The sequence below is a fragment of the Berghia stephanieae genome, chromosome 4 (assembly GCF_034508935.2).
Source record: "Berghia stephanieae isolate SIO BIC M18660-M18661 chromosome 4, UCSD_Bste_1.3, whole genome shotgun sequence".
NCBI lineage: Eukaryota > Metazoa > Mollusca > Gastropoda > Nudibranchia > Aeolidiidae > Berghia > Berghia stephanieae.
In genome coordinates this window covers 85,406,873-85,418,273 of record NC_088363.1, presented here as the reverse complement: position 1 = coordinate 85,418,273, position 11,401 = coordinate 85,406,873, and the positions used below count along the sequence as shown (strand labels likewise).

At 35.5% G+C, this 11,401-nt stretch overlaps 1 protein-coding gene across 1 annotated transcript in view; it reads left to right on the top strand.

Annotated features, from left to right (window-relative positions):
* Positions 1–4,780: 4,780 nt before the first annotated feature.
* Positions 4,781–11,401, top strand: part of LOC144971443 (uncharacterized) — a 140,250-nt gene continuing 133,629 nt past the window's right edge. Inside the window, exon 1 of the mRNA XM_078912358.1 lies at positions 4,781–4,923. The gene's annotated coding sequence lies outside the window, so the exon portion shown is untranslated. The remainder of the gene's footprint in view (positions 4,924–11,401) is intronic.

Sequence of the window (11,401 nt, the reverse complement as noted above, 5' to 3'; positions counted from 1 at the left end):
ATTATCCGTAGAGAGTAGCTTCCCTTGGTTTGGGCCCAGGCAAAGCTGCAACATTTCTCAAGTTTCGCACTTTTTTTTCTCGTTATTTTGTTTTCTCTTTTTTTCCCCAAAATTTGCCACGCGATTTGCCAATTTTCCCAAAATTTGCCACGATTTGCCAATTTAGGGAAATTTGCCAAAATTTGCGGATCGCCCTGATATTTGCGGCCGCAAAAAATGCAGATGACAGATATATATGTATATATATATATATTTTTTTTTTTTTTAAAATAATTTTTTTAATGCACTCACCTCTTGTGTGTTATGGCCTACAACATTGTTACTCCTACCTAAATGATGTCATCAGGGCAAATTGAAGTTAACGTTTATCCAGTGGAACATTGAACACTGACCAATTCGGCAACTCAATTCAAATTCGCATGGGACAACGTGGCTCAGAGGTATGGTCTTTGCTTCGTACCTGAAAGGTACCGAGTTCGACTTCCCGCCGCGTATTGTGGCCTTGAGCAAGTCACCTCGCCGTAGCTCACTTTGCGGCGCTGCACTGCGGCTGACGCCTGGGTTATTCCAGTCTTCCCTTGGAATAGACCCTAAAGAAAAATTTCCCCTTAGTGATGATTAAAGGGAATTTATTTTATTATTTTTAAAATTTTATGTTGTCCAGTTCAAATAAATTTCAACATGTTCAAAATAAACAAATCAAAAGTGCACTCTGATACGTTTTGAAAAAAAGCTGTATTGTTTTAAGAACGTAATGGTAAGTATAAATAAATTATACATTGTAAATGTTCTCTAGACGTAACATCTTGGTATGTAAGTGTGGGCACCCAAGTAAGATTTGTGCATTGCATCCGCTGTCTCTCTCTCTCTCTCACACACACACACACACACACACACACACACACACCTCTGCTAGATTAGCCATTCGCGGTTATCCATCATTTCATGCCTGAGTACAAACTTCCACTTCCAGATAGAAAATGCTTTTCCCGCAATGTTGAGGAATGGAGAATAGGGAGGCAAAAATGTTTTATTCAAATCTATTTGGCAATTGGATTCAATAGTCTGATGTCACATCGCCCAGCAACGGCGGCCATCGTGGTTCTTAACAAAGAAAATCGGTACTTTATATTCTTCATGCTGGCTAGAACTTTTCATGTTATGTCTTGTGATCAGAATGTGTAAAAGTCAAAATATGATCAGATTTATGTTTTTTCCCCCTCTGGATACGCTTTTATGCTCGTCGGAGAAATATTTCATAAGGGCGTCCGCCATTGTTCCGATAGTTTAGAGCCAGTTACTAAGTTACCATGCGTCATTACGAGGGAAGTGACGTTACGACTGTATTGAGTACGTATCTACAATTGTTGTGTCCAAATCTATGGCACATCTTTCATTGTTATTTAGTTTATGCACGTGACACAAATTGTCTTTAAATAGACGGAATCGTTCTGCCGTCAATCCCGTTTCCTGAAGATGGTGATGCACCATCATTGCAATGACAGGTGACTCCGCGAAGGTCATAGTCAAATTGTTGCCACGTCTGCAACGAACAACACGAACAGCCGGTACACCACGGCGAGCCCTGCCTCTGGAGCGTTGATCCAAATGTTGATTCCTGCAACGAGATAAGGGTGGAGGAAAAAAAATATTGAGCTTTTATATAGAGCGATATCCACTAAACGCAAACAGCAACACTTAACATGTAGGACGTGACATGACGCCTGTAAGGCGATATTACAATTTTTTTTTCGGACAGAGACAACGCTGTAAACAACCAGGTACTCATTTAACACCTGAGTACGGTGAGGGAATGTGAGTAAAGAGTCTTTTCCAAGGACTCAACTATGCGCCGAGCGAGGCTCGAACCCAGGACCTTCCGATCTGAAAGCGAGTGTCATACCACACAACCACAAGATTAAGATTAGGAAGATTAAATATTACACTTGCAGGCATGCCTACCCTCACTCTCAACTTTCAGGGACATTCTATGGATACAACCTCATACTCATATTCCAGTAACAGTACGTTCCCGCTGGTGTCCATATCACATCGTCTCGCGTTCACTTCCCACTTGTGTCCACCTCCCATAGTCCCGGTTCACTACCCATTGGTGGTTACTCCCATAGCTACTCGAGTCCATAATATCTCGTGGTTCCATGATCACTCCTCGGTGAAGACCCTTTCATTGCACTTTTCGTAGTGTTTAATTATACAGTTTTTAACCTTATTTCGATTTTCGGACCGAAGACTATCCCGACCTTGGGAGGGCTTCTCTGAGGTTACAAAATGTTCATGATTGGTCAAAAACTGTATTGTACACCCCAGTTGTACAGTTTCCTCCAAAATCTTCGTTAAAGTCAGTGAAATACTATAAGACTATCAGAAGAGTAAATAGAATTGGTAAGATAGACGAGATCAGAAGTAGATTTTAGTTTCCAACGAACAAAAAAAACAAACAAAAAACACATCATAATAAATTGGGCTTTTTTCTAAATTGAGCTTTTATGTCGCGCAATATCCACTAAACGTGCTCAAAGCGCTTTACAATGGGTCCCTGGCCAACAGCAACATTTAACATTTAGGACAATACATGACGCCTGTAAGGCGATATTATATTTTTTTTTCGGACAGAGACAACGCTGTTAACGGCCAGGTACTCATTTCACACCCGAGTACGGGGAGAGAATGTGAGTAAAGAGCCTTTTCCAAGGACTCACTATGCGCGGAGCGAGATTCGAACCCAGGACCTTCCGATCCGAAAACGAATGTCATACCACAAGACCACATGGCCGTATTACTTCCTTTTGTTTGTCTTATTTAAATGACGTAACGAGTTATGGTCACTCGATTCAATACAAGTTCAGTTCGGTGCAGAGATGGAAAAAATATTTTAAAAGATGAAGGTCAGAAGTCATTAATTTTGGCAATAAACTGCTTGCCTTGACCTTCGATTTAAACTGTTTAAGCCAATAACAAGCGGCCATTCGTGCATATTTAGTTTTACTGGTTTATTCCTGTTAGAGAATACAGTGATGCATATTTTGAAAAACTGATGACATATTTTCAATTTTTAGCTCTGTAAAATGAAGAAAAAATAAGAAATTAAACGCAGGGAAAAACGTATCAATTTTGTTCTCAACTTTTAGACCATTTGAGAAATTATTTCTGCTATTCTGTTGGTGCAAGGTCGCCAGTAATTGGCTTAGTTTTCATTCTTTAAGCGATGGAAATGTTGAAAACGATTATCTACTCCTTATTTTTTTCCAAAGAACTGAGCATTAAAGTATTTTTTTTTGGCGAATGTTACCGAAACAACAATTTGGCACAACCTGAAGTGGCGTGTTTTATCCACTTGGCCATCGCAACCCCTCTGATAGGTCTCAGTCTCACTCAGGAAATAAAGGAAGAAAGGGAGAGAGACATGTCTAGCATGATGTTGCAATTGCTGCCTGTGAAGGCAGCCGACTGTAATCTCAGTCCGTCAATATGTTTGAACAGTCGTGACGTCACTTCCCTCGTAATGACGCATAGTAACTAAGTTACTGGTTCTAAACTATCGGAACAATGGCGGACCTTATGATATACTTCTCCGACGAGCATACAAGTATCCAGAGGAGAAAAACATTATAAATCTGATCATGTTTTATGTTTTGACTTTTATACATTCTGATCATATGACATGTGAAAAAGTTCTAGCCATCATGAAGAATAAAAGTACCGATTTTCTTTGTTTAGAACCAAGCTGCTTGTTGCTGTGCGGACGTGACATCAGACTGTTGAATCCAATTTAAAAAAAAAACATAACAAAACATGCATGCACTCTAGCCAACAAAGACTAATTGAAGATCGTAATAATAAAAAATAAAGGAAGGCAAAGTAGGTACCTCCAACCAACGAATGTCGATTTCACACAGTTTTACCGTCACCGAGGCATTTATAATAAACCAACTAGTGAAAATAAGTTTGTTGTGATGGCTTTTGAGAGCAATACTTTTAACATTAGAATTATATTTTTTTTCACCAGGTTGGTACTGTATATTTTTTTATAAAGTCATTTTTCGAATGAATGATTTGCTATGGCTCCCATTCCATATTTTAATGGGCAAACAAAAAGCAAACAAACCAAACAGCATTCATGTAATCCTTCCGAGCCATTGGCCATACAGCCGGAGTTTATCCATGTTTCTATGGCGTGAAATGCAAAATAGCAATTGCTTACTACCATTTACATAGGGCGCTAGTCTATCGTAAAGTGCCTTCTGCCAGATCTAACAGATCCAGCTACCTAATCACTCCTGGGTGGACAAAAAAATAAAATAATCCCGACTCCAACTGGGCATGATCTTGATTTCCTTTGCTGATAACGTGAGTGCTCAACCACCTGAGATATCGGGACCCAGTTATTTATATCAGCATTCCCTTTCTCCCATCATATTCTTATCTTTTTTATTTGACAACTTCCAAAACACGATGAAAATCTTAATTAATATCATAGATTTGGCAACCAAGTAGGCTACTACGCAACTAGTGCATCACTTTTTCATTCACTTGCTCACGCACTTTTACAAGGGCACGCGCACGATCCAAACACACACACACACACACAACACGCACATACATTATATACATACATACATACATACTCACACACACACACACACGCACATACATACATACATACTCACACAAACAGATACCCACGCGTACAAACACCGACTTCACTTTCCAGGCTATTGCTGCGATTGCTGACTGCCTGCGCAAAGTTCCGGCCTCTCTCGTCCCTTTAAATATGGGCACCAGTCGCAAGCTTGACACTGACACCCTCCAAGATAACTTGACGGTACAAATAGCTAAGTTGATTTCGTGGTTGGAAACTTTAGTAGAACGACGGTAACCAAGCTTCTTATGACGAGTTTGAGGGTAACTATTTTTCATATAATATTTGTTTTTGTTTCTTGAAGATTGTTATTTTCATAATTGGATAAAGACTCCAGATCATCCCCCCCCCCCAATGCTTGTTTTCAAGTGTGCATGCAAACCGTTTATTTCAGCAATAAACTCAAATCCGTACTAGACTATGTCATCTGATTTGCTTTCAGTTTCACGAAGAAAGAATATCAATTGTTAATAACAATAACTTAGAAAATGATGAAAATGATGGTGATGATGATGATGATAATAATAATAATAATAATAATAATAATAATAATAATAATAATAATAATAATAATAATATATAATGATAATATATGATGATGATTGTGATGACAATAATAATAATTAAAATATTAAAATAATAATAATAATAATAATAATAATAATAATAATATAATAATAATAATAATAATAATAATAATAATATAATGATGATGATAATAATAATAATGATAAAATAAAAAAATAATAATAATAAAAATGATAATGATAATAATAATATTAATAATAATGATAATGATAATAATAATAATAATAATAATAATAATAATAATAATAATGATAATGATGATGATAATAATAATAATGATAAAATAGAAATAATAATAATAAAAATGATAATGATAATAATAATATTAATAATAATGATAATAATAATAATAATAATAATAATAATAATAATAATAATAATAATAATAATAATAATAATAATAATAATAATAATAATAATAATTACTTAATGCATTTCGTCTCTTAATCGTCCGATTGTGACACCTCGGCTTCCTCCTTAATTTAATGCCATTTCTTTCCACAGGTCACGGTCTTTAGCTGTTGGTGCTGAAGACACAGAAGACCTCACTTCGATTAATTTTAGTTTCTGATTTTATGTGAGGCGGTTTAGGTCTCTATGTAGGACAGCCTGAATTGTGGCGTGGATAGTCTAGCTTTATATCTCTTGTGATCAGATGGCGTAAAATGAGTATTTTTGGCTATTTATGATCTGGTATATTTTCATCTCTACTGAGTATATTATGTATAAAAAGTCGCCATTTAACTTTTGTTCATTGGTTCCGGCCAATGCCCATGTTAATGCTATGAAGAACACGAGTTCTCGTTTTACAAGAGTTGTGTATCATTAAATTTATTTTAGTCTTCATTTTTATTTTATCTTTTCTAATCCGTATGTTTGATTATTAGTTCAGCGCGACAGTCGAGAAACCTTTTCATCCTGGGCGGGGATCCTGACCTCCCATAGCGGGCAGGGAGGTACATACTGTGACTTCTACCTTATATCTGTTTTCCAACATGCTTTCTGTCTTTGACTTGGAATGAGATTACTTGTTTTTTTTTTCCTGGCCCTCGTCGGAGTCCTGGCTGGGAGGGAAACAGTCAAATGCATAATTATTGTTTTGGGAGATGATATATTTTTCCTTGTAAAGCATTTGCGTGTATTCCTCTTTGTTGGATTTTTGTGCTTGTGTCCGGATGAGACTTATAGGTAATCTCAAACTAAGTACATTGGTGGTATGCTCTAGGAATCTTCATCTGATCCCTATTTGCTTCCATTCCCCTTTGTCTTACTTTCACTTGGGTGCTTTAATTGTAATTCTAGAACTTTTTACTATCCCATTTTCTTCCTTTTTACTGGCGCTGATATAAACTAAATGTGTTGCAAGCGCCGTAAAACCCTTAAAAAAAAAAAAAAACAAAAAAAACACAACTTTTCATCCTTGTTGTCTCCAGTTAGTATTATCCTAGTGTTTTCGTGGAACTCCATCCATCTTCCATACTTGTCACAACTGTTGTTTTTTTTCAGCATTAACTCACTCAACCCTAACACCGACTATATCCATAGTTTACCCGGGATACTTTTACCCCATGGCTATTTATTACATTTTTATCAGACAAATTATAGGTGTTGTATCAAACCTAATGTTTTATGGTTTTTGCAAGTTAATGGTAGTTGAATAAAGCTATGTACATTCTAATTTTTAAATACATTTCTTTTCCAATTTTGAAAAGTAGCAAAAATCTCTAGGATTGAATGAGTTAACGTCAGGTGGTGTTTATGTAAATCGTTTTGACGGCTTTTGCATTGACTTGTTTGAGTCCAGTAGAGTCAATGTCATCCTATAAGGGAATGAGATTAGCGGAAGAGTAGCGTCCCTTAATTGGACGTCAACGGGGGAGAAGTTATTTGTAAACAAACCAACTACAAGCCAAACGCTCCAAATACAAAATTTATTATTCATATTTCTGTACAAAAATTCATAACGTTGATTATGATAATATGCATTTTTGTACAGACATATGAATAATAAATTTGTATTTGGAGCGCTTGGCTTGTAGTTGGTTTGTTTACAAATAGCTTCTCCGCCGGTGACGTCCAATCATACTCTTCCGCTAATCTCATTCCCTATTCAATTTCCGCGTTTTGGCTGAAATAGTTTGATAATTTTTATTTTATTGAAGGTGTCTATATCTGGTGTGTTCACCCGCGATTATTTGGGAAGAGCATTCACGTCTTTGATGGTGCGGGATGCAAATGAATAGTACTTGAAGATGTCTGGGTGTTTTTAGTGCTGGTCCATTTTAAGTTAGTAGTTCAGCGCACACGTTATCTTTCCGGATGCTCTGTTAGTTAGTCTGTTAAAAGCCTACCTTTTTTATTCTTAGCGTAATAGGTTGAAGTAATGGTCTGTGGTCTCCCCCAAATGAGATTATTTATGGCGCTTCGTTGTCTTGAAATTCTGTTTTGAAAATTTAAATAGAACATTTGAAATATCGTTGTCAATGATTAAAATGATAATGATAATGATGATGATGATAATAATAATAATAATTAGTAATAATAATAATAATAATAATAATAATAATAATAATAATAATAATAATAATAATAATAATAATAATAATAACAGTATTGTCCTTTCCAAGTCCCAAGCGCACGAAATATCGCAAATTTCTCAAAATTTACGAAATGTGGAGCCGTGACTTTTTGCATGCGGGCTTTTAATATTTAAGTGACATTACGGACTTTGAATACCGATAGTGATAAACTAAACAGTTTTCTCATAATGCCGAATTTAAATAGTCTAGTACTTAGGTAACTATTAACATTGTTTAAAGAAAAAAGGTCACAACGTTTATAATGTATCTCTACCATGGTGGACAACGGACATGTAATATATTGGACGACACAAGCAGCCCGTTAGGTGCTTATACGTTTTTTTTGATAAATACATTGATGTAAAAAAAACAAAAACAAGGGGGGGGGGGGGGGGGCTCCGAATTTTTACGCCTGTCTTCGATAGGGCGAGGAGAAATACCTTTCACAAAAGACCAACTTTTGAGCAAGACAACTTATATAAAGGTCGCACAAGACATATCACGAAAACCCACTGGTCACCCATCGAGTACAGTACATGTTTGCCATTCTTTAAATGTGTTCACTGGGGATGATGATGATAATAATGATATTATTAATAATAATAATACTAATAATAATAATAATAATAATAATAATAATATATATACTACTATATACTACTACTACTACTACTACTACTAATAATAATAATAATAATAATAATACTACCACCACCACCACTACTACTACTACTACTACTACTACTACTACTACTACTACTACTACTACTACCACTACTACTACTACTACTGCTACTACTACTACTACTACTACTACTACTACTACTACTACTACTACTACTACTACTACTACTAATAATAATAATAATAATAATCATGCGGCTATGTGGTCTAGAAGTATGACACTCGCTTTCGGATCGGAAGGTCCTGGGTTCGAGCCTCGCGATCGGCACATAGTTGAGTCCTTGGAAAAGGCTCTTTACTCACATTCTCTCACCGTACTCAGGTGTAAAATGAGTACCTGGCCGTTAACAGCGTTGTCTTTGTCCGAAAAATTGTAATATCGCCTAACAGGCGTTATGTCCCGTCGATATTGCGATATATAAAAGCTCAATTTTTTAATTAAAAAAAATAGTTATAATGATGATGATGATGATAATAATAATAATAATAATAATAATAATAATAATAATAATAATAATAATAAGAAGAAGAAGAAGAAGAAGAATAAGGAGAAGAAGAATATTAATAATAATAATGTAATGTCTATATTATAATAATAATGATAATAATAATGATAATAATAATAATAATAATAATAATAATAATAATAATAATAATAATAATGATAATAATAATAGTGCAGTTAGCACCTCATCGGATGTACCAACGATCGGCATTTCTTAGAACGAATCATGTTGTCTGAGGCAACCCTTTTCGTAGGTCACAATACTAATGTGTGGGGTAAACAAGCGCCAGAATAATCTGATTGGATACAGCTGTAACTCTTCGAAAGTCAATGTTTGCTGTGCTTTAATGGTTGATTCTGTTAATGGAGCATTTTTCTTCAACAAAAACACTGTAATTGCCGTATCATGCTTGAATCTTTTTTTACCTATACTGTTGCTATTAACAAAGTCGTTTTTCAGCAAGATGGAGCACCGCTTCATTTCGGTTCTGAATGTAAGAGTCTGTTTCAATAAAAACTTTCCTGGCAGATGGATTGGAAGGGGTGGGCCCATCAACTGACCACCCAGGTCACCTGATATCACCCTTCTTGATAATTTTCTCTGAGGTTACGTTAAAGACATAATTTATGCCACCCGAATAAGAGATTGCAACCATCTCCAAATCAAGATAAGGGAAGTTGTGGCGACAGTTACTCCTTAAATGCTACAAAACACGTGGAGAGAGTTGAGGAAGCGGCTAGATACGTTGAGAGAGAAAATGGAGAAGTTTAGCTCTAAACAATATGAAGCCCTTTCTTGTCTGTTAAGTTAAATAAATTTTGTGTAAACTGAATCAGACGCATTTCTGTTATTTATTCCAATATTTGCGTCAAAAAATCGCTTTGAGTCAATTTTCCCTATTTTAGAAAAATCGCGACAGTATTGTAACGGCTTCCTGACATTTTCGCTACCAAAAAATATAACTAAATAAAAACTTGAATAGTAATGGAAAACTATGCAAAAAAAAAAAAAAAACAAAAAAAAAAACAACCCCCCCCCAAAAAAAAAAAAACACAAACAAAACCCCAAAAAACCCCCAACAAAAACAACAAAAAACTAGATGTTTCTATCAGTTCTCTTTTTAAAAGCTATTTCGATTTTTATCGGGCAGTAAAAAAAAAGCCCACCCTGTATAATATGGGTCAGGAGGATATATTTTATATGCCACTGATTAGTTTCTGCAAACTGCTCAAAACTAAGTGACCAACTATCCAGATCATCTTTGCCGTCTTCGAATGGTTTTAATCTGTGGTCATTTACTTACACGGAGTCTGGTATTAAAGGCGTATAGCTTCAGTGATATTTCATAGTATTACATTCCAAGGACCCCCCCCCCCAGTGAACATAGTAAACATGCCTGATGGGTGACCAGTGTGTTTTCGTGAAATGTCTTGTGCGACCTTTATAAGTTGTCTTGCTCAACAGTTGGTCAGAGTTTAGTTCTTTGTGAATGCATTTCTCCTCGGAGGACCCCACCCCCACCCCTGATTTTTATAACATCAATGTCTTTGTTCAAAAAAATAAACAAACGTATAAGCACCTAACGGACCGCTTGTGTCGTCCAATATATTACATGTCCGTTGTCTGCCAGAGAAGAGATCAATTATAAACGCTGTGAGCTTTTTTTTCAACACTGTTAATTACTTTTTAAATGATATATTTTTTTACACTATTTGAAACAACCCAAAATTATTTACTTAGCAACGCCACTGAATGCAACTTTGTTGCGAATATTTTCCCTACGAGAAAGAGAATCAACACCCCATTACTGTAAACATTTTAAAGTTTAAGCCATATTTTATTTCAAACGATGAAAAGATCAAAGGAATTCGGCATTTTGAAAAAACTGTTTGGTCGATCACTATCGGTATTCAAAATTCGTAATGTCACTTAAAATATTATAAGTCCGCATGCAAAAAATCACGGCACCATATTTCGTAAATTTTGAAGGAATTCGCGATATCCCGTGTGCGCGGTACTTGGAACGGACTACTATAATGAACCAATCATATTATGCTAACTGTAACAAAATCAATTGTGATGACGATGCACTATAAACATTGAACGTTCCTGTAAAATACTCCCCTATTGATAATAAACGTGTCAAGTTATCGATTCAAACGGAGTTGAGTTCTCAGAAATGTAATATCATTTAATATATTATAAAGTAAATGTTGCTGCTCGAAGCTCGAAGAAATAGATACCAAAGTGAAATTGAATGTAAGCTTCAATTCAATTACGAAAACAGATAAAATGGACGTTTCGGGTTTCCCCTTTATCAACAAACAGGATGAATGAAACACTACAGATAAATGAGATAATGTGGTAAAGGTGTTGTTAAGATG